General features: G+C 40.5%; 2 protein-coding genes across 8 annotated transcripts in view; one reads left to right on the forward strand and one right to left on the reverse strand.

Moving 5' to 3' along the window:
- Window positions 1-25,001, reverse strand: part of RUNX2 (RUNX family transcription factor 2) — a 242,607-nt gene that overhangs the window by 146,904 nt on the left and 70,702 nt on the right. The gene's annotated exons all lie outside the window — the stretch shown is intronic.
- The window catches only part of SUPT3H (SPT3 homolog, SAGA and STAGA complex component), a 548,315-nt gene continuing 547,863 nt past the window's right edge, over window positions 24,550-25,001 (forward strand). Inside the window, exon 1 of one of the 2 annotated variants that reach the window (XM_017878099.1) lies at window positions 24,550-24,834. The gene's annotated coding sequence lies outside the window, so the exon portion shown is untranslated. The remainder of the gene's footprint in view (window positions 24,835-25,001) is intronic. The other variant, XM_017878098.1, reaches the window with a different exon arrangement.

The raw sequence follows: 25,001 nt of genomic DNA on the forward strand, positions 1-25,001 counted from the left end.
TGACCTCGTGATCGGCCCGCCTCGGCCTCCCAAAGTGCTGGGATTACAGGCTTGAGCCACCGCGCCCGGCCGAGTATGGATTACTTTTTTAAACTGCATAGATCTGCCAAAATGTTTTGTTATATATGTGATACAGGTTTTTTTTTTTTTAATCTACGTTTATGTTTTTCCAAAAAAGGACTATTAAATAGATATTTCAGTGTGTTTATTTGTTTGCGGGGTAGGGGGTGGGGGCTGTTGAGACAGAGTCTTGCTCTGTAGCTCAGGCTGGAATGCAGTGGCATGATCAATGGCTCACTGTAGTCTTAACTTCCCAGGTTCAAACAATCCTCCTACCTCAGCCTCCAAAGTTGCTGGGACCACAGGAGCATGCTGCCATGCCTGGCTTATTTTTTTGCTTTAGTTTTTGTAGAGACAGAGGCTCTTTATGTTGCTCAGGCTGGTCTTGAACTCCCAGCCTCAAGCAATCCTCCTGCCTCAGCCTCCCAAAGTGCTGGGATTACAGGTGTGAGCCACCATGCCCAGCTGATATTTAAGTATTGATTTATCAAAGACAAGATTTTGTTAATGCTTTATAGAACTGATTATTATCTTTTGGCATTTTATAGGAAGCTGTATGAAAATTCCTAAAATATTTGTTGAGAGATAAATAAAATTAATATGTATTTACCCAACTTGGGTGAAAACATTTCAGGGCTCTTTAAAATAACTTGTATTCTTTTGTTTTAATGTTATTTCAAATGGCTTGCGTTGGAAGACATCCTGATATTAACCAATCTTTCATAATGCAACTTGTGGTATATGGTTTTTGTAACTCTGAACGGCATGAGACAATTTGCAAAATTTGCCAGTTGCTAAGGGAATCATTGTTTTAAAATTCCCACTTATATTAGCTTCAGCTAAAGAAGCAGGTAAGTTAAAAGAGGTAAGAAATGTTTAAATTATTTTTAAGAAAGTGAAGTGGCAAACACTCTTACATGGGCAAAGAAAATTTGTGGAGAGGTAAATGAATATTCACAGTGAAATACCATTACACACTCTAACAGCATAATCAACAAACACTTTCCTTGAATTATCTAATCCATTACAGTATAACACGATGTCAAATGGGACGTTTCTTGATATCCTAGTGGTAACTCTAGAACCCAAGACACTAGGAACGAAAACTGAAGGCAAAGAGAGTTTGGGTCTCAACATTACCACTGAGTGGTTGACAAGGATACATGAGTTTTGTTTGTACCAAATGGGCACTGCAGAAAGTAGCAGTTCTAGAACCATCTGAACTGCCACTAGAGCTGCAGCTGTGGTAGGAGAAGAGAGGCCATTGGAAGAGATTGAACGTCTACATTAGGAAGATGTACTAGCATTTGTATGCCTGTTGTTCATTAGCCAGAAAAGCAGAGGCCCCAACAGTTAGTCACACAGTCCAATCACATAAACAATCTTTGCCCTCTGTTCATTATCCAATTATTCAATTACTAGTTGCAGTTTTAAAAGCCTGCATTATCCAATTTCATTCTCATGGCAGCCCTGTGAGGTAGGCATTGTTTTAAAATCATACCTCTTTTCTGGATTAGAAGACTTAGAAATGGACTCAAAGAAGTTATACAGCTAGTTCAAGGTCACAGTTAGTGACAGAGCCAGGACTTAAACTAGCTTCTTTTGGCTTCATATCTCCTCTTTAATTCTACTGTACAGTATAGCCTTACATGTATGTTTAGTATCTCCTATGAACAAGGCATTGCTAAATGGATTAAGGAGTATATAAATATGTGTAAGATGTTCTTGCTCTTAAAGAATTCTTAAGGAAGTCTTTGTTTAGGAGGAGATCATAAGCAGCTTGGGTGAGAAGGCAATGAGGTTGTGGTTAGTAGAAGATAACAAAGAATGATAACATGCTTTCCATTAGAAATGAACAGAAATTTTGGCAGGGTTTACCCATTGGAAAATAATCCAGAATTTAAGAGAGAGGGTAGGATGGATGGCTGAATGACTTGACAGACAGGCTGAAGAAATTTTTTGGTTTTGTTTTTTGTTTTTCTCAATATCTTATTATGAAAAATTTCCAATAAATAGCAAAGCTGAAAGCTTTTTTTTTTTAACAGCAAACACCCATATACTTACCACCTACATTCTACATTAATATTTTATTATACTTGCCTTATCATACATCTGTACATCTATCCACCTTTATCTATCCAGCAACTCATCTTTCTAAAAAAAAAAATGAACTTCAAGGTAAAGTGCAAACAATATGGCTGGAGGCATTTTAAAAATAGGAATGTATTATATTCAATTTTATGTTGTTTGTTTTGCTGCACTGTAATTCCTCTTCATTTCTCTTTACCTTCAGTAAAGCTCACCACACAGAGAGTCTTTGTGAAGACGGTGTCTTTCAATAATAGAAATCAAGGGAAATGGCTGGGTTCCAAGTGTAAATAGATGCAGAGAGACGAAATAAAAGAATATATAAGACAATGGAGAGAACTCAAATTTACTGGAGTCAGGAAGTTAGAACTAGAGGTGATCACAAGACTATAAACTTTCAGGAATTTGGAGAAATCTTGGGGAGGGCATCAGATTTTGCACAAGGTGTGAATAGGGATTTAAGCCCATTTATGTAGATCATCTAAAGAACAGGCAGATACCAGTTGACAAGTAAATGACCACTTCATTTCTCAGTTACCATTTACTGGAACTAGAGGTGTTCTGTTACTAGAGGCAATATTTGTGGTGGGAAAAAGGCAGGCAGGAAGGAACAAGTAAGACAGGAAAGAAAACCCGAACTTGTCATAAAGGATCCAGCCACTGCCTATGGTTCTCCTCTCTTTTCTCCACCTTCCCCCACACCTCTCTAATTTCCCTTCCTCCCTCTGTCTCTCCTTCCTTCCTTCCTTCCTTCCTTCCTTCCTTCCTTCCTTCCTCTTTCCCTCCCTCCCTCCGTCTTTCCTTCCTTCCTTCCTTTTTCCTTCCTTCCTTCTTTTTTTCTTCCTTCCTTCCTTTTTTCCTTCCTTCCTTCCTTCTTTCCTTCCTTTCTTCTTTCTTCTCTTCCTTTCTCTCTTTCCCCACTTCTCTCCCTACCTCCCTCTCTTCTTCCTTTCTTTCTTCGGAGAGTGAAAGAAAGAAACAGGGAGAAAGAGAAATGAGAGAGAAGATGGCTCACGCCTGTAGTCCCAGCACTTTGGGAGGCCAAGGTGGGTGCATCATGAGGTCAGGAGTTTGAGACTAGCCTGACCAACATGGTGAAACCCCGTCTCTACTAAAAATACAAAAATTAGCTGGGTATGGTGGTGCATGCCTGTAATCTCAGCTACTCAGGAGGCTGAGGCAGGAGAATGGCTTGAACTCAGGAGGTGGAGGTTGCAGTGAGCCAAGATCACACCACTGCATTCCAGCCTGGGTGACAGAGCAAGACTCCATCTCAAAAAAAAAAAAAAAAAAAAAAAAAAGAGGAAAGAAAGGAAAGAAAAGAAAAAAGAAAGAAAGAAATGAGAAAGAAGAGAGAAACAGGAAGATGAAAAAGGGAAAGGGGGAAGAGAAAAGGAAGCCACTTTGGGAGATGGGCAATTCTCTCTGCTTCCAATGCTGATCTTGCTCCATTTCTGCTCCTACCTTGACACTATTCATTAGTAGAAATACAGATGAAGAGAGAGGGAAACAAACTGGGGTCAGGGGGAGTAGAAAAATGGGAGACAAGAGGAGAGAAACTCATGTGAATAATATCACTAATTTTTTGAATTCAGTCCCAGCAATTCAAACTCACTGTCACAGGTAGCTCAATGATTTTTTTATCCCTAATTAGAAATTTCTTTACAGCTTGCTTTTGTAAACAAAAACTTCAAACACCTTTTCTGCAAGAGAACACAGCCCTCGAGAGTCACATAGATACTATACTGAATATAGGCTCTTCATTTACCAGGTGTGTGACTTGGGAAAATTACATAGCCACAGTGTGTCTCAAAGTCCTCATGTCTAAAATGGGACAAATAATACCTACTTTGCTAGATTGTTGTAATAATTAGAGATGAGTTGTATTAGAGCACATGCCACATGGCACTTATTAAAAGATAGCTATTAATGTCACAAGGAGGAAAGCCCTAAGTTGGAACTGTAGATAACAAACTAACGTGAAGGTTAGAGGAGCTGTTTTGAGGGACTGACTGACTTCAAGATAAAGATGTAAGGTGAGTCAGAAAAAAATGTTCTACATAAGTCAGGGGATGAATGATGCTAGACTGTGGTCAAGTAACACTTGTTAAAATTGAAGGATTAGTAATAAAGGTACCATATTGTATGTACTTGCCCATTTCTTTAAAATCTTCACATATCTTTTGAACATTTTAATGTTTTTATCTATATTGGTTTCAAAAGAAAGCCTATACATATAAAAATATTTTAAGGAACAACTGAGGGGAGAAAATGCAGCAAAACTGCCTCTTTCTTAATCAGACTTTAGCTGAAGTCTCACTGTCCAGACTCTTAACAAATTCAATGATAACAGCTCATGGTTACTGAGCACTTATGGTAATCAGGCGCTGTGCTAAGAGCTCTGTATGGATGGTCTCATCTACCTCCCACTGCAACTTTAGGCAGCAAGTACAGTTAATACAGGTGAGAAACCTGGGGCCTAATAAACAGGTTAAGAAACTTTACCAAGGGCACACTGAAAGCAGTGAAGCCAAGGCAATCTGAATCTATAGCTTACACCCTTAATTACTAGGTTCTATGTCCATGTGTCCCAGAGCCAAAGAGGCAGCCCAACAAAACCACTGGCAAAGTTCTAAGGAGAAAATAACTTCACACAGACTGGATTTCCAAACCTGAGTGTAAACCATCCACTGAACACTCAACATGATCTAGGCACAATGCTAGGTTCGATGTCACACGTAGGGAACACAAAAATGAGATAGGATCCTCCCTGCCTCGAAGACCTCAGTAGGTCAATATTGATATTCTATTGTGTTGTTTATATTTAATGTTATAAGTTTAAAAATGATTAATTGCACCAACTATATTAAGTATATATGCGTGATTCTTGCATAAAATATCAAATCCAATCGAAATAATTTATCAATAATTCTTTAATTTTGGTCCCCTAAAATATTATGTGACTAGCAAAAGATTTGAATAGACATTTTGCCAAAGAAGGTATAAAAATGGCTAATATGCCATTTTTGAAATACTCATAAGTATCACGAATCTGGCATCACTAGTCATTAGGGGAACGCAAATTAAAACATTATGAGACACCATTTCACACCCACTGGGATGGCTGTAATCAGACAATAACAAATGTTAGCAAGGATGCTGTGACACAGAAACTCTGAAATATTATTGGTGGGAATGGTAAATGGTACCATTTCCAAACTGCTACTTTGGAAAACAGTTGGATCTTTTTAAAAGTTTTAAATATATGCTGGGCACGGTGGCTCACACCTGTAATCCCAGCACTTTGTGAGGCAAAGGCGGGCGGATCACGAGGTCAGGAGATCAAGACCATCCTGGCCAACACGGTGAAACCCCATCTCTACTAAAAGTACAAAAACTTAGCTGAGTGTGGTGGTGCGCACCTGTAGTCCCAGCTACTCAGGAGGCTGAGGCAGGAGAATGGTGTGAACCTGGGAGACGGAGCTTGCAGTGAGCTGAGATCGCGCCACTGCACTCCAGCCTGGGCAACAGAGTGAGACTCTGTCTCAAAAAAAAAAAAAGTTTTAAATATAAATTTACCATACGACCCAGAAATTCTACTCTTACTTAGGTTTATACCCAAGAGAAATGAAAACATATATACAACATATATATACTACACACATATCTACACAAAAACTTGGACAAAGTATGTATAAGCATTTTTTATAGCAGCATTATTCATAATAGCCAGAAAGTGGAAATGATCCAAATGTCCATCAACTGATGAATGAATAAATAAAATATACTGTATCTGTTCAATGGATATTGCTATTCAGTGATATAAAGGAATAAAATTCTGATTGATGTATGTTACAAAATGGATGAAGGTTGAAAACACTGTAGTAAGTGAAAGATGCCAGATACAAATGGCCACATATTATATAATTCTATTTATATGAGATGTCCAAAGTCAGAAAGAAGATTAGTGGGATGGGTACAGTGGTTTACACCTGTAATCCCAGCACTTTGGGAGATCAGAGCAAGAGGATCGTTGGAGCCCAGGAATTTGAGAGCAGGCTGAGTAACATAGTGAGACCCTGTCTCTACAATAAATTTAAAAATCAGCTGGGCATGGTACCACAGGCCTGTAGTCCCAGCTACTTGGGAGGCTGAGGCAGGAGGATGGTTTGGGTCCAGGAATTCAAGAATGAAGTGAGCTACAATACTGCCACTGCACTCTGGAAAGTAGATTAGTGGTTGTCTGGGGCTGGCATGGGAGCAGAAATGAAATGGGTATTAACAATCCTTTTAGGATGATGCAAACCTTCTAAAACTGGATTATGGTGATGGTTATACATCTCAGTAAATGTACTAAAGCCATTGAATTACACAACAATCTCATGATAAGTAAATATGATATGTAATTATACCTCAATGATTGTTTTAAAATTATACAATATTGTATGACTAAAATTCTCAGATTTTTATGTAATATCTGAGAATTAGTATGGAATCTATTTCCACTTTATAGAATGCTTATTTTGACAGATGCATATTATGGTATCTATTAGGAGAGTTTTTTTATACTAAAGCTTTATAATTGCTTGTCACTAGGTGATACCACTTCAGATTTAAACTCTGTCTTTATTTTAAAGCAATTACCCAATTAAGAAATCTTTTCATAATCTTTTAGTAATTAATATAGTGGGTTGAAAATGTTTTGGGTTAAGGCTGGTGCAGTAGTTCATGCCTATAATCCCAGCACTTGGGAAGCCAAGGCAGGTGGATCACTTGAGGCCAGGAGTTCGAGACCAGCCTGGCCAATATGGTGAAACTCCTCTCTACTAAAAATACAAAAAAATTAGCTGGGTGTGGTGGCACATGCCTGTAATCCCAGCTATTTGGGAGGCTGAGGCACGATTGCTTGAACCCAGGAAGTGGAGGTTGCAGTGAGCCAAGATGGTGCCATGTTACTCCAGCCTGGGCAACAGAGCAAGACCCTATCTCAAAAAAAAAAAAAAAAAAAAAAAGTCTTGGGTTAGTGTATGACTCATTTGAAATGCTTACTTTTATAGATTATAATGTAAGGTAAAGAACCATAGAAATTGCCTCTTCTTTTGCTAAATTTTTGTCACACATTTTCCCCTAAATTTTTTGTTATATGTTCTTATTTTACTCTTTCTTCTTACGTTTTAGGAAGAATTTATATTGGTCTCATTTTATAGATGAGAATATATGAGCTCACATGGGTTCAGTAATTCAACTAAAATAACCCAACACCTAGGAGGTTTAAGAACCAGATTTGAGCATAAAACAGTGTGTCATTCTACCACTGACTACCAGCGTGACTTCAACTGATAGATGTTAAGATTCTAATAGTCATCAATTATTTCTATGTGTGAGACTGAAGTGGACTTCCAGTTTCCAATGTGACATGGAAAGAACTTGAAAATTGTCACTTCCATTCTCACAAGAAAAAAAAATGAGTAAACTGAAAACCAACCATTCTTCTTAGTTCCATCAGAGAGTGGAGGTCACAGGACAAACCACTGCCCCAAACACTGGAGAAACAGACTGAATACAGACAATCACAGATTATCAGGAACAGAAGTGTGGCTGAAACCTAGTAGGAACGCTTAAAGGGTAAGTGTTAAAGGGTAAGTATCATTCATCGCTGGAGACTAGGCTTGGGGACTAGCTTGAGATATTAAAAACAGCAACAGTAAAATTCCTGGAACCCTAGTCTTGCCTCCCCCCGACACACACTCATTCCTGAGTTTTACCTCCAGGAGTCCCACTAGGTTCTTGGGATAAAGATCAGGGAAAAATGCTCTCAAGCTTCCTGTGGAAAGAGGGAAAAGTAATCATTTGAAATATGCTCAGAGCACTTTGTTCTGCTTAACAAACGCCTGCCCTTAAGGCAAACTATTTTACCCGGGTTTAGCTGACCTGGGGGAAAGAAAATACCCAACTCCAACCTTCTCCAGCATTCCACATGGAGGAAGAGAAATACATAACCCCAGCCCCTACTAGCCTTCCTATCTAACTTGATGGCAGTGTCGGGAGGAGGAGAAGATGAGAAGCACTTGTGAAGTTCACAGCCCAAGGAGCCAGGGTCACTAAAAGACTGAAAGCTAATAATAAAATTATGGAACACTTCCTCTGCACCTGTACTTTACCACCACATCAGTCAGGGTCCTTTATACTCACCGAGGATCATAGCTAAAAGATCCGTAAGCTTCAGATCCTACTTAAAAAGGAGTCTCTAGGGAAACCCAACGACAACAGGTGAGGCTAAAACGAGGACCCTAGAGGACATTTGATATGGCTTGGATGTTTGTCCCCTCCAAATTTCAATGTTAGAGGTGGGGCCTGGTGGGAGGTGTTTGGGTCATGGGGGCGGATCCCTCATGAATGGCTTGGTGCTTTCCTCATGACAATGAGTAAGTTCTCACTCTGAGTTCATGGGAGATCTGCTTGTTTAAGAGTGTGGTGGCTGGGCGCAGTGGCTCACACCTGTAATCCTAGCACTTTGGGAGGTTGAGGAGGTCGGATCATGAGGTCAAGCATTCAAGACCAGCCTAAACAACATGGTGAAATCCCGTCTCTACTAAAAGTACAACAATTAGCTGGGCATGGTGGTGCATGCCTGTAATCCCAGGTACTCGGGAGGCTGAGGCAGGAGAATTGCTTGAACTGGGACCCGGGAGGTGGAGGTTACAGTGAGCTGAGATCATGCCACTGCACTCCAGCCTCGGCTACAGAGTAAGACTCTGTCTCAAAAAAAAGGAAAAAAAAAAAAAAAAAGACTGTGGCACCCCCTACCCAACCCCAACCTTACTCCTGCTGTCTCCATGTTATGCACTGGTTTCCCTGTTCACTTTCTGCTATGGTTGTAATCTTCCTGAGGCCCTCACCAGAAGGGGATGGTGGCACTACACTTCCTATAGAGCCTGCAGAACTATGAGCCAATTAAACCTCTTTTCTTTATAAATATTCCTTTATGGCAATGCAAAAACATATCAATAGTACATTTTTAGACACTGACACCGCAGCTACAGCAAACAATAAGCACAACTTAACTCTTAGCCAGAAAAACATAAAACCACACAGTGAAGGCCTATCTCCCTCAGTTCCTTTTACCCAGTACACCATACCTGACTTTCCACAAAAAATTACAAGAAATACTAAGAAGCAAAAAATACAGTCTGAATAGACAAAGTAAGCATCAGAACCAGACTCAGATATAGCAGAGATTTTGAAATTATCAGACTAGAAATATAAAATAACTACGATTAATATGCTAAGTGCCCTAATTGAGAAAAAAAAGAATGTCATGTGAGAACAAATGGGTAATATAAACAGATAGAAACCCTAGGAAACAATCAAAAGGAAATACTAGAAGTCAAAAACACTGTAACAGAAATAAAGAATGCCTTTGATGGGCTCATCAAAAGATGTGACATGGACAAAGAATCTGTGAGCCTGAAGACAGGCCAGTAGAAACAAAAAAATCTGAACAGAATATCCAAGAACTGTGGGCCACTTACCAAAGGATAACATACTTGCAATGGGAATAACAGAAGGGGAAGAAAGAAAGAAATTAACAGAAGAAGTATTTGCAGTAATAATGGCTGAGAATTTTCCAAAATGAATGAGAGATACTAAACCTTAAGCTAGGAAGCTCAGAGAACACTAAACAGAATAAATATGTGTGTGTGTGTGTGTGTATATATGTGTGTGTGTGTGTATGTGTGTGTATATATATCTAGACATTTTCTAGGTAATTTCCACACCTAGAAATTGACATTACAATTTATTGGTCTCCCTTCTTTTTCTTCTGACCCTCCACACCTAAAGTCTTTGCTGTCTAGGAAATGTGGCACAATTATGGGGATTATATAGCCTAACTGGTTTTCCCTTTAAGAAGTAAAAGTGTATTTATTTTTATTTATTTTATTTTATTAGCGACAGAATCTCACTCTGTTGTCCAGGCTGGAGTACAGTGGTGTGATCACAGCTCCCTGTAACCTGGACTCATGCATTCCTCCTGCCTCAGCTTCCCAAGTAGCTAGGAATATAGGTGGATGCCACCACACCTGGCTAGTTTTTAAATTTTTTTTGTAGAGACAGAGTTGCACAAAATGTTGCCCAGGCTGGTCTCAAACTCCCAGCCTCAAGCAATCCTCCTGCCTTGGCCTCTCAAAGTGCTGGGATTACAGGCATAAGACACTATGCGCAGCCTATATTTAAATATAAATAGTAAAAAAATAAAATGTTCTATTAGCTTGGACACCTCAATTGGAGTGCAAATTTCTTGAAGGCAGGGATTATGTATTATGTAATTCTGAGTTCCCCAGACCCTCTAGTTCTATTATACTGTACAAGCAAATAAAATGTATGTTTGTTTAACCGATTGGAAACAAGTATAAAGGACTGACTACATATATGAGAGCCTGCAGATGAGGACTGGAAACTGGTGAAGAGATGAGCCACCAGTGAAATGGATTAAATAGTTTTGAAGTGTTATTTGAATATTTAAAAAGCAAAACTAATCTCCTCTATGCTTCCATAGTGTGTGATACGGTTAGGCTTTGTGTCCCCACCCAAATCTCATCTTGAATTGCATCCCCATAATCCCCATGTCAAGTGAGAGACCAGATAGAGGTAATTGAATTGTGGGGCGGTTTCCTCCATGCTGTTCTCATGATAGTGAGTGAGTTCTAACAAGATCTGATGGTTTTATCAGGGGTTCTTTCCCCTTTGCTTGGCACTTCTCTTTCCTGCTGCCTTGTGAAGAAGGTGCCTTGCTTCGCCTTCGCTTTCCACCATGACTGTAAGTTTCCTGAGGCTACCCCAGCCATGCTGAACTGTGAGTCAATTAAACCTCTTTCCTTTATAAATTACCCAGTCTCAGGCAGTTCTTTACAGCAGTGTGAAAACAGACTAATACAATGTGTTAGGCCATTTTAGTATTGCTGTAAAGAAATACCTGAGGCTGGGTAATTTATAAAGAAAAAAAGTTTAATTGGTTCATGGTTCTTCAGGCTGTGCAAGTAATCATGGTACCAATATCTGCCTAGAAAGCTTATAATCATGATGAAGGGTGAAGCAGGTGCAGGCACATCATGGGGTGAGAGTGGGAGCAAGAGAGGAAGGGGAAGGTCTCAGACTCTTTTAAACAACAGAATCTCATGTAAAGTAACAGCAAGAGCTCACTTTTACCAAGAGAATGGTGCTAAGCCATTCATAAGGGATCTGTCCCCGTAATCTAGTCACCTTCAACCAGGCCCCACCTCCAACATTGGGAATCACATTTCAAAATGAGATTTGGAGTGGATAAACATCCAAACCATATCACATAGAATCTTGTACCTATACAAGACATGCAATGATTTGTTTAGAAGTCCATTTTTTCCTGTTAGACTATAAGCTTCTCTAGGACAAGGATCACATCTTTCTTCCTCTTTTAATTGTGAGAGGCACTTCATTAATATTTTGTAAATAAATAAAATTTGAGAGATATTTGATCAGAGGGAAGATAGTCTAAAGCCATTCTATAATAATAAGTTATGTATTTAAAGGAAGTACTGTATTTCAGAGTAATTTTGGAGGAGTTTTCCTCGAAGGAAATGTACTCCCTTGTCCCGCAAACCCAATCTTTTTAGGGAGCCTATATTCCCAGTTATCCCACTTCTATCCTGTGATGTTCATATCTCTATGGCCAATTCCATTGGCCTTTCTCTTTTTTTCTGACCTAGTTTCTTTCTCATGGGGGAAAATAACAACCAAAACTCTTTTCAATTACCCAATTGCCCGTTCACCTTCCATCTTGTTCCCTTCCTTCTTTTCACTGCTAATCTCAAATGAGTGATCTGTTCAATACATGCACATCATACCCTCACCACACCATCAATACCAGTTATGTCAACATTAAACTTCTGAAAACTCAAAAGTCACTTCTCAGTTTCTCATCTTATTTAAGTTCCCAATGTTTGAAAACATTTTCATAAATCAAACGATCCTTTTATGAGGTGAAAAAGCACGCGATAATTTATCTGTTTCCTGTAGTTGTTCAGAAGAAAGGCAGGTTTCCAGGTTGGGGTGCTGCCAAGGAGGACTGCCTGAACCTCTTAGAGTGGAGTTTGGGTTTGGGGTTTGACCCCCTTAACCCTCACCAGACAACATATTGCTGTTCCAGAGCTGACTCAACTTATAAGAGACCCAGCATAAAAAACAAAGTGCTGAGTTATTGACATTATCATTGACATTATTATCACATTACTGAGAAGCCCAATACTATTCATGGAAGCCAAAGAATCTGAAGGTTGCTTGGTCACAACAGAATCAGGATAAGGAGAGTTACTTATATAATTTGAATTTTTGAATAATACTAAGACCCTCATAGCCTGACCTATTTATCTTTTCCTCTTTTACCTCCACAGTATTGGAATGTGAAATAACTTTTTTGTTTTGTTTTGTTTTGTTTGGACAGTGTCTTTCTCTGTGGCCCAGGCTGGAGGGCAGTGGTGCAATCTCAGCTCACTGCAACCCCCATCTCCCGGGTTCAAGCCATTCTCGTGCTTCGACCTCCCAAGTAGCTGGGATTACAGGTGTGCGCCACCATACCTGACTAATTTTTTTATTTTTAGTAGAGACACAGTTTCACCTTGTTGGCCAGGCTGGTCTCTAATTCCTGCTCTTAAGTGATCTGCCCACCTCAGCTTCCCAAAGTGCCAGATTACAGACATGAGCCACCATGCCCGGCCTGCCAATATATTCTAATTCTGCTCTTTCTATGCTTTCTGACTAACCTCTCTTCTTATTTATATCATATTTTAATCAGGTTATAATTAAGGCTTGCTGTCTTGGATCTGTATCTCTACAGTGATCCATTATTTACTTATTGTACAAATTAACGTTCAGAGCTTAGTCTTAATTGTAAGTAATTGGAGAATGTTCCACTGTCATCTGTATGTCCATCTATGGTTTACAAATACGGATTTCTACATATAATGCCATATTTCTTTAAGCAAGGCATATCTGGTTAAATCACCTTGATCACCCACACACATATTTAGCTGAAAAATAAGTCTTTATGATCTTTCTAGACCAGCAGTCTGTTACATTGTTTAGGATGTCCAAAAGGATATCTCCCAGATTGTGAAAGTAGTTCCAAGTTAGGTTCCAAATATTTGAACAATGGCAACATTATTGGGACAATACTAGTAGAAAATGACTTTATTATTGGTATGCAATATAAAAATCACAGTCATAAACATGTATTCTATTAAAGAGGAACTATTGAACTAAGTATGACTGGCTAACTTCAAATTTCATTAATATTCATTTACTGTTTGTTCACTTACTTGGTCATCAATTAGCACTTGCTGCAAGAGAAGTAGTAGTAAAAGCCAAAGGTTGAAGAAACATTTGTTGGAGGATAATTTAAAATTGAGAAATTCAGTTCACAGACTCCTTCCCCATGAACTGAGAAATGGCTGCCATTATTTGGTTAGAATGGGATGACACCAGTGCTGGAGCATAATTAGAGAACTGCTACATAGGGGGAGTCACTGAATATTTCTGATGCTGTGAACAATTTTATTATTTCTCTATTATACATGTAAAATGAGAGTAGAGAAGCAATTTTTTATAGTATTTGCTTTGTAAAACTTGGAAGAAAGAAATCTCTTGGTTTAGATTTTTAAATCTTGTATGACACCCATTTCTAGAGAGAAACCAGTAGAGCTTTAAAAGTCTTTAAGACTATTGTTCCAAATAAATATATTTGTAATATGAAAAATATTACCAAAAATGACTAGAATGTGGCTGAGTAGCGTAGTTTGTGCTTCATCATTGCTTGCTAGTTGGAGGAGTCACAAATTCTGTAGATGCTCTAGTGCAAGTGGTTCTCAAACATTAACTTACTTCACAATCACCTGGGCAACTTGTTAAGGTAGATTGCTGAACTCTGCACCCCAGAGTATCTGATTCTGCAGGTTTGGGGTGGGGCCCAAATGTTCATTTCTAACAAGAAGCAGATGCTGCGAGTACACTTTTAGAGCCACAGCTCTATGCTCTGGGCTAGCTGCAATTTAACAAGCCTCTGATTATCTCTGCCTTATTCCTCACAGTGTGGCAACAAAACTTTATCACCTCATACAGGACTTACCCTGTCATCCTCACTTTTTCAGCAAAATAGTTGCTTTCATACATTACCGAAAAAGACTGGGATCATCAGGTATGGTCTGCTTCAAATTCTTATTTCTTTTTTCTGGTCTGCCTCTTTTCTAATTTAAGACTCATCCCACTTTCTGGGCTCTTTTCTAGGGTTTAATTCCGTCTGTGAATCATCGTGATTTTGTTGTTAGCCTTCTTCTATCCCAAGTGTTCAAACCTTCCCTCTTTACCAGCTTCATCTCAAAAGCCTATAAACAACTTCAAGTCTTTTGATCTTGAAAATCTATCTCATGGCCCTGAATATTTCTCCAGCTACTCTTTCTCTTTCACAGGCCAAGTTCTTGGAAAGAATAAGGACCTTATAGGACTCTCCAAGTCACTATAACCAAGCTCCTATTCCTACCACTCTGTTTTGCCAAAGGTTACCTTCAACTGGCTAAGTCCAATTAATCCTGATTCTCATTTTAGCATCATTAATATGCCTCTTTGAAACTCTGCTCTCCTGGTTTCTGTGACACCACTAACCAACCTCTCAGTGTTCCTTGTTGACTCTTCCTCTCCTCTTCCCATTGACTGTGTTTAAGGTAACAGTATAAAATCCCAGTGGCTATAACCAGTAGCACAACTGGAATATTCAGGCAGAGTGGTGCAGATAGAAGGTAGAATACAGTCTGGAGATCAGGAGAGTATGTGGACATTTAGATCTGGGAACTAGAAGCACTGAATGTGGGTATTTAGGATTTGATGTCTGACTCACTTCTCACTGTTTTATACACTGTCTTGGGCATTTCATTGCCTCCTTTGGCTTCCGCTGCGTCCACACAGATTCTTGCAAGAATGCTTCTAGGCCGAATCTAGGAACAGAGCTGTGTGTTACATGTGAGTTAGGTGTGTGGAATGATGAGTGCTGTGTGCTTCTGGTTCCTAAACCTAAATGTCCATCCACTCTCTTGAACTACAGACTTTATTCTAGCTTCTATCTTGACTATTCTGCCTGAATATTCCAGTTTGCTGCTTGTCATAGCCACTGAGATTTGTAGTCACCTCAAACATACGTCCAAAACTGCCATTTTAGTATTCCTTGTCTTTATAAATGGCACTACCATTCACTCAGTAAGTCAAGAAACCTTGGAATGATATTTGAGTTCCTTCTTTGCCTTACTTCTATCCTCATGTCATACGAGTACCCAAGTCATATAAAATTCTACTTCTTTAGCATTTCTCCTGCTATCTTCTGTTGTTTCCTACTCCATTGACTTAACTCTAGCCCATATCACCTCTTCCTGAACTGTTAGCTCCTTCCTATTTTTCACCCTTCCAACCTGTCTTACACATTACTGTCAACTAAAAGGCAAATTTAACCATGTCACTGCGTTAAAAAAATTCTTCCAAGGCTCACCATCTTTCATTAGATAAAGCCCAAACATAATGCCTAAGACTTTATTTGATCTGGCTCCTGTCAACTTTCTAGCTTTCCTTCTCATACCCTATGATCTCATCATGCTGGACAACTTGCAGTTTCCTCCAACACACTCTGACTTTGCTAATACGGCTCCCTCTGCCGAAATTATCCTTCCTCATTTTGTTAACCATCATTTACTTTTCAAGGCTGAGTGATGAGTCATCTTCTCAATAGTAACGATAATAATAACAAAAAACTCAACATTTATTAAGAGCTTATCATGTGCAAGGCACTTTGCATACATTTCCATGTTATCCTCATCACAAGACCTTGAAGGCAACTGAGGTTCAGAGAGGTTGTCTTCCTTGACATCTTTCTCTGCTCCAGTCAACACTTAGTGGCCTCAAATGACTACTCCCTAATTGTGTCTCTGTTATAATCTATACATATGGAGGTAAGATAATTTGTATTAGAGCAGATAGTTTTGAAGGAAATGATCTCCGATTTCTTTGAGCACTAATAGGCTGGGCGCAGTGGCTCATGCTTGTAATCACTTTGGGAGGCTGAGGCTGGCGGATCACCTGAGGTCGGCAGTTTGAGACCAGCCTGACCAATATGGAGAATCCCCATCTCTACTAAAAATACAAAATTAGCCGGGCATGGTGGCACATGCCTATAATCCCAGCTACTCGGGAGGCTGAGGCAGGAGAATCGCTTGAACCTGGGAGGCAGAGGTTGCAGTGACCCGATATGGTGCCATTGAACTCCATCCAGCCTGGGCAACAAGAGTGAAACTCCATCTCAAAAAAAAAAAAAAAAAAGAAAAGAAAGAAGAAAACGCACTAATAAACTGCTGGGTGGCCAGAAAGCCCTCAAAGACTGGAGCCTGCTGGAATCTAAGAAAAAAAACTACTTAATATTAAAAACAAATAAGAATTTGTGGGTGAGGAAGAGCAGAGGACTGAGTAGAAAGAAGAAAAAGGAGCATTGTGGAGAAGCACGACATTGTGGCAGGAGTGCTTTTTCACCAAGGCTGGAGTGCAGTGGTGCGATCTTTGCTCAATACAACCTCTGCCTCCCAGGTTCAAGCGATTCTCCTGCCTCAGCCTGCTGAGTAGCTGGGATTACAGGCATGCACCACCACGCCCAGCTGATTTCTGTATTTTTATTAGAGACGGGGCCTCGCCATATTGACCAGGTTGGTCTTGAACTCCTGACCTCAAGCGATCCACCCACCTTGGCCTCCCAAAGTGCTGGGATTACAGATGTGAGCCACCACACCTGGCCCACTTTTAAGAATAGAAATTTACAGTACTTTTAAGCTGTGTTTCTGTGATGTTAACTCCCTTTCATCATCTCATAACCTTAGTAAATCTGCTGTGCCCACACAGAGCTTTGTGAAAATGCTTTTCGGTGAAACCTAGGAACAGGGCTAAGTTCTACATCTCAGTGGATGTTTGTGGAATAAGGACAGATGGCAGCTCATCCATGAAACATACTAGTTTACCATAAGGGGAAGTTCAGAGCCAGAGCGGGTCAGTGAGAACATTAGCTCCCCAGAAATAAGAAATCTTGGGTTGGGCATTGGACTTGCAAATGAGGTGGAATGGAGGTTCAAACCAATCCTAACTGAGAGCTTAAAATCCAGGGAGATCTCAGCTGACACCCAGGTTACATATTATCATAGTACCTTTGCTCTTCCTTGTTTATATACCATTGCCTCTCCTAAATTCACCAGTAAGAAGTCTTTTCGAGGGCAGAGATTCTGTTATTCATCTTATATTCCCAATGTCTAACAATGACTAATAGTGTACTTACTATGTCCTCAGTAAATGTTTGTTAAAAGCATAATTGTCACATTTACATAAGTTTACTGAATTAAGAAAAAATAGGCTGGGCATAGTGGTTCATGCCTGTAGTCCCAGCAATTTGGATGCTGAGGCTGGAAGATGATGTGAGGCCAGGAGTTTGAGATCAGCTTGGGCAACATAGTGAGACCCCATCTTCATAAACATTAAAAAAAAATTAACTGGGTATGGTGGTGTGCATCTGTAGCCTCAGGCGGGAGGATTGCTTGAGCCCCGAAGTTTGAAGTTACAGTAAGCTACGATAGTGCCACTGCACTCCAGTCTGGGAGACAGAGTGAGACCCTGTCTTAAAACACAAAAGGAAAAAAAAAAAAAGACACCCTAATATCTAATACTTGACATAGGATTTTGTGTTTAATAGTCCCATGTCTAACACATTAAAAATATAAACATTATAAAATTACTCAATAACGAATTAAAATAAAAACTAGAAAACTGGCCAGACACAGTGGCTCACACCTGTAATCCCAGCACTTTGGGAGGCCAAGGTGGGAGGATCACTTGAGGCCAGGAGTTCAAGACCAGCCTGGCCAACATAATGAAACACTGTATCTACAAAAAATACAAAAATTAGCCGGGTGTGGTGGTGCATGCCTGTAGTCCCAGCTACTCAGGAGGCTGAGACATGAGAATAGCTTGAACACAGGATACAGAGGTTGCAGTGAGCTGAGATCATGCCATTACACTCAGCCTGGGCAACGGAGAGAAACTCTGTCTAAAAAAAAAAAAACCAACCAACCACCCCCCGCCGGAAAACAATAATAACTACAAATAGTTAAATATTTTCAATGTGTCAGGAACTTCCCATTTAAATCCTGATATCAACCTTCCTACATTAGGTATTCCTATGCTTATTTTACACTGGAGGACGCTTATTTTCAGTTGAATAACTTGCCCAGCCTTATGGCTAAAGTGGCACCAGAGCCCTTATTTTTTACGCTCTACCTGACTGAGTTAAAGAAATGGTTTTAAATATATTCTGGTAAGAGGGAAATACAGCTTATGCTGCCTTGGTAAAAGCTAAAATAAAACAAAGTAACTTGGTGAAACCTGTTGGTACAGTTCCCTGATTACTATTTAACAAATGATCTGAGCATTACTTAGTCAAAATAGATTTGTTGCATCCAACTTCAGAATGTGAAGTAGGAATAGCAGGTTGCGTTAGCCACACTGTCATTTATTTCATATGGCACCAAATAACTTTTGGTCCTGTTTCCATGAGTAATAGAAAAAGAAGGCAGTTATCTGAATAATTCACTGAAATAGATTCAGTTTCAGTGAAAATACTTTGGAGAACTGGATGTTTCTGTATACTCGTCTTAACTTTATTCCCTACTTTCGAGGACTAATAGACCAAAATTTTTTTTATTTTATTTTTTAAAACAAGGGGATGTTTAGCTTTTCTAAAACTTTCTTAAAGGTATTCCTTGACATACATTAGATAGGTCTAAAGGGAACTTCATTACATGAGCAAGATTAGAAATTAATTTAATTATTATAAAATGTTACAAATTCAAACTTCATTTCCTTAAGAACTTTCTCACTTTGTTGTCCAGGCTGGAGTGTGGTGGCACTATCTTGGTTCACTGCAACCTCTGCCTCCTGGGTTCAAGCAATTCTCCTGCCTCAGCCTCCCAGTAGCTGGAAGCTGGGATTACAGGCGTGTGCCACCCCACCTGGCTGATTTTTTATGTGTTTTTTTGTAGAGACGAGGTTTCATCATGTTGGCCAGGCTGGTCTCGAACTGGCCTCAAATGATCCACCTGCCTTGGCCTCCCAAAGTGCTGGAATTATAGGCGTAAGCCACTGTGCCCAGTCCAAAACTTATTTATTTTTGATGGCAAAACATTAAAGATAATACAAACATCATGCTTAATTATGTACTTATTCCCCAAACTGCATTCCTGATCTCTTGCACCTATCCAGCATACTCCAACCCCAATCTTCCCCATCTCAGCGAATGTAGGCAAATCCATTTTTCCAGTTGCTCAGAACAAAGTTGTTCATCCTTGATTCCTCTCTTTCTCTAGAATCCTAAATCCAATGTGTCAACAAATCATATTGGTTTTCAAAATATACGCAGAACCCAACCATGTCTTAAGGCCTCTACTGTAACAACCCTAGTACAAGCTACCATCATCTTTTGCCTGGGTTACTGCAACAGGACCTGTCACTCTACAGACTATTTTCAACCTGGGAGCCAAGGTAACCAATATGAAGCCTAAATCTTACAAAGTCAATCTTCTGCCAACAGCCTCTCAGTGTCAGACACACACGGCTTTTCACCATCTGGCCTAGTGCTTCTCTGACCTCACATCACATGATTTTCTTTCTGGGTTACTCTTCTTTAGCTACAGTGGCCTCCTGGCTGTTGCTTCAAATTACCAGACCTGTCCCCACCCTAGGGTTTGCAAATTGTTCTCATAGTCTGGAATGCTCTTTCTTCAGATATGTGCAGGTATCTCCTTCACTTTCAAGTCATTCTTCAAATACTACTTTCTCAGTGAGGCCTGCTTCAACTGCCCAATGTAAAAATTACATCTTCCCCATTCCTCCTGTGCTTGGTCTCATTCCATGTTCCTTCCCATATAAACTTTTCTGATAACACACCTTCTAACATACTATATAATTTAGGTATTTATTTTAGGTATTTATTTTTATTGTCTAACTCCTACTAGCATGTAAGTTTGATGATGGCATAGGTTTTTGTCTGTTTTGTTCACTGCTATATCTGCAGCTTTGAGAATACTGTCAGGTACATGGTAGGCCCACAACAATCTGTTGAAATGTAAAAGTTTTCTGATTCCAGTACAAGAGTATCACATATTGGATTCCATGGGAATGGGAACAACTAAGTTTTCATGTGCCTGAAGAGCTCAAAGGGTCTTTGGAACGCTGGTATTCCATGGTTCCCTTACCATTCTGACTCTCAAAAACATAATCATTTTTTCAGCAGCCAAGCACTAATTTAAAAAGACCCTGGACTGTGAAATCTACAATGACAGGTCCCTAAGAGGATGATCATGATTACAATTCTACAAGCTACCTGGTACTGTATAATTTTTTTTAACGTTTCTTTTCAAATCATTGTACTGCTTTTCCTTATGAATGCAATTAGAAGGTAGGGGAAGCCAATTTGATTACACATCAATAATTCTGTGACACCCCCACCCCCTGCAGTGCATCAGCATATCTGATACATCTTTTCATGTTGGTTTCTCTTTTGAAATGTGTAAACATCAGGCAAGGCATGGCAGCTCAATCCTGTAATCCCAGCACTTTGGGAGGCTGAGGCAGGAGGATCTCTTGAGCCTAGGAGTTTGAGACCAGCCTGGGCAACATAGGGAGATCCTCATCTATACACAAAATTTAAAAATTAGCTGAGTGTAGTGGCACATGCCTGTAGTCCCAGCTACTGAGGAGGCTGAGGTGGAAGGATTGCTTGAGCCCAGAAGGTTGAGGCTACAGTGAGCTATCATTGCATGACTGCACTCCGGTCTGGGCAACAGAGAGGGAAACCCCATTTCAAAAGAAAAAAAAAAGAAAGCCCTGAATACTTTTGTAATTTTTGTAGCACAAATGCTGAAATTATTCTGCACAACTTTAGGATCCATCCTTTGGCTATTCCCATTTTGAAGGAACATAGAATTTCAGAGCTGTAAGGTTTTAGTTTATTTGGTTCTATCATCTCATTCTACAGATAAAAAACTGGAGTCCAGTGATGTTAAGTGACTTGCTCAGGTACTACCCGGCTGAGTAATCTTTTTGGTCAGAATGACTTGCTCTAAACATAAAACAAGATACTTTTGAGAATGCAATTGGAAAACAGTTCTCAACATCAGAAAACGAATCTAGCAACAATTGCAATATACAGTTCTAAACAATATGCAGTCTACCCCAGTTTATTTCCATGGTGATAACCTAAGCATTAAAAATAGAAGGCAAATATAGCAAAGGACGAAATAATTGATACAAAATAAAAAGGCCCCACAAGTATCCTAACAAGTAAGAGTTATGAATCTCAAAACGACAAAGAACTTCCAGGTCACCTGAACTGTTATTGTGGCATCCACATGAGAAGAAACCACTTCTGGCCAGGCGCAGTGGCTCATGCCTGTAATCCCAGCACTTTGGAAGGCCGAGGCAGGCAGATCACAAGGTCAGGAGTTTGAGACCAGCCTGACCAACATGGTGAAACCCCGTCTCCACTAAAAATACAAAAATTAACTGGGCATGGTGGTGCACATCTGTAATCCCAGCTACTCAGGAGGCTGAGGCAGGAGAATAGTTTGAATCGGGGAGGTGGAGGTTGCAGTGAGCCAAGATCGCACCACTGCACTCCAGCTTGGGTGACAGAATGAGACTGTCTCAAAAAATAATAATAAAAATAAATCACTTCCATGGAATCAGAGAGATGGTTCCATATTAGCCATGACTTCTGCTGTTCTTTTGAGAATGTGGGCTTACTATCTAATCATTTTAAGATGCCCATGAGCACTTTTACTTAGATATATGCACTTTCTCTTTGCACTAGTGAGTCTATGTGAATGTTACATGCCAGAGGAATGTAAAAGTCTACACTTACAATGCTTCATTTTTCTTTAAGAATTTTGTCCAGGTCATGGAGACATTTTTGTGGAGTGATAAATTAACTTCGTCTCCTGATGTGTTTTCCCCAGATGCCTTGGAAATCACTTGTTTTTCTGAGAGGTGTTAGTCATCAAAACCTTAACTTCACCAACAGCTTTGCTGTTCTAGCTTTGTTATAATCAAGATACCCTAGTACCATTGATAGTTTAGGATACTTGATATGATTGTAATGGAAAAATATTTTTGGCCCTTTGTATATAGCAATGGTCTCAAACTATGAGCAAAATTATGGCTAAATCAGATTTTCAAAAATGGATTTTAAGACATTCCAGGAGCTAGGAACCTGGTTAACTAATGTGACTTTAAAACTCAGATCTCTGCCAACAGCACAATTCAGTTTCCTAAGAATAAAATTTTTAAACTTACTGTATCAATGCCTTAACTCAGTTTCCCTTCTCCATGTCTCACTCTCATTAACTTTTGTTGTCTGTGATTTTTTTTCTTTTCTTTTTTTTTTTCTTGGACAGAGTCTAGTTCTGTTGCCAGGCTGGAGTGCAGTGGCATGATCTCGGCTCACTGCAACCTCTGGCTACCAGGTTCAAGTGATTCTCCTGCCTCAGCCTCCCAAGTAGCTGGGACTACAGGCGCGTGCCACCATGTCCAGATAATTTTTTGTATTTTTAGTAGAGACAGGGTTTCACTATGTTGCCCGGGTAATTTTTTGTATTTTTGGTAGAGACAGGGTTTCACTATGTTGGCCAGGATGGTTTCGATCTCCTGACCTTGTGATCCGCCCGCCTCGGCCTTCCAAAGTGCCGGGATTACAGGGGTGAGCCACTGCGCCCGGCCTGTGTGTGATTTTATGCAGGCTGGACACCAGTATCCTAGAGTAAGATGATCTGGATTCTATCCTGATAAACTGCGTCAAACAGGTACTCATCTGAGGCAGGTGAAACTCCAGTGCAGGAACTTCTATGACAACTTTAACTAAACATAATTTTAATTGAAATGATCTACTTTTACGTTTCTTTAGATATGAACACCAATTTTTCTCTTAATCTTCTGTTAACTAATTTCTTGGTTAATGTACTCAAAATAGCTTTTCAACCAGTCTTCCAATGTAAGAAGTTATTACGATGCTATTACTTTCCCTTATACTGCACACTTGCTCAGCGATGAATTGATCCCTGATTTACACATTGTGCTGAACTCTCACATCCTAAATATATTTATTCTTTTGGAATTTTAGGTATTTGGAAAATATTGAAGCGTTGGGGAGATTAAAGAGAATAAACACAACATTAGCAGACTCAACTACAATCCACAGAGGAAATAACTAAATAAGTTGCTATTTTAAACAATTTAAGCAAATAGGAGGAAGGGATTATTTCAGAACTCACAGTATGTACAGGCAAGAAAATAACTGAAGCAGTGATGCTTAAAAAGACTTGGTGAGGGTTAATACTTGAATCCCTATAAAATACAGTATTTTATAGTATTTGATGTCACAGGTGTGCAGGTGAGCATGGATAACCAGTTTTCTTCTCTAAGCAACCAATAAGAATGTTAAAATAGAAATAAGACTTCATATAATATAAACAGTGAAAGACTGACAGCATTGTCTTACGACTACTGTGTTTTTTAAAGAACTACATCTGTATCAATCAAATGTGGCAGGACAGGATGTACAGTTCAATACTGGGGGTGCAAGATTTTAAATGAGGAACAGGCCAAAATCTAAACACAGAATCGTCCAAAAAAAAAAAAAAAAAAAAGCCATCAAGTAGAACAAGTTTTCAATAACAAAACATGGTAGTTGAACGCCTGCGTCTAGTTACATGAGTTGGGGAAAAACATTAACTGCAGATTAATGAAACAGATTCTGTGCGAGGTCAGGGTAGGGAGTGATGGCGCGCGGGAGCGGAGGAAGAGCTGGTTTCGCCGTCCCAGAAAGGGCACACGCCCGCACCGCGACCCTGGGGGGAGCGTTCAGACCTCTCCGTTTCCCTTCACTATTCTAAACGCGCAATCCCGCTAATATCCCGTTCACTCCAATTCCTGGAAAGAAGCTTACAACGGTGAATCTCTTCCCTGGAGTTGAAAATCAACTTCCAGTGCCGGTCACCGAATCCGTCAAAAATCCTATCCCTCTCGGGCCCAATTCCTAAAGAATTCAAGCCTGCACCCTGATCAAGCCTGAGCGATCTCAAATCATCCCCACACCGCTCCCAGAGTCCCCAGCTCTAAGCGCCGCCGCGTGGCTCAGCGCTGCCCTCTCCGGGCTCAGAGGGCCACGCACAACGCCCCGCCCCCGGCGAGCGTGGCGGAAGTAGCTCGCCCGGGCTGGGAGACCGCGCGCCTCCTGGCCGAGCGCGCATGCGCCCGCACTGCCAGTGCTGGGGGCGTCCGTATCGCTAACTCCTCAGTCTCCGCAACCCCCGCCTCACCGAGAGTCGATCTCACGCCATCTTGCACCCCCTTTCCCCCCGCCACACAGCCGAGTCACCTTTTCCCTTTCTACACTCCACACTCTCTGCCCCCCCCACCCCGCCCCTTTCCAAGCGTGTCCCGGGCCGCAGCAGCAGAAACCGCACCATCTCCACCCCCCACATTCTCCTCGCAGGAAGCGCAGCCGTGCCTACAAGGGTTCTTAAAGCAGAGGTTGTGGGGCGTGCGGGGGGCGGTGCGGGGGTGCGGGCGGGGGAGACGTCTGAGAGCCGGGAGGGACGCAGCGCGGAGATCCAAACGTCTCTGGGCACCCGCGTCGGCCACGCCCTGGTCCCGGCTCTAGGGCGGCCGCCTGGGTCTTCGGCGTCTAAGCGGGAGTG

The sequence above is a fragment of the Rhinopithecus bieti genome, unplaced genomic scaffold (assembly GCF_001698545.2).
Source record: "Rhinopithecus bieti isolate Rb0 unplaced genomic scaffold, ASM169854v2 scaffold_9981, whole genome shotgun sequence".
Classification (NCBI taxonomy): Eukaryota; Metazoa; Chordata; class Mammalia; order Primates; family Cercopithecidae; genus Rhinopithecus; species Rhinopithecus bieti.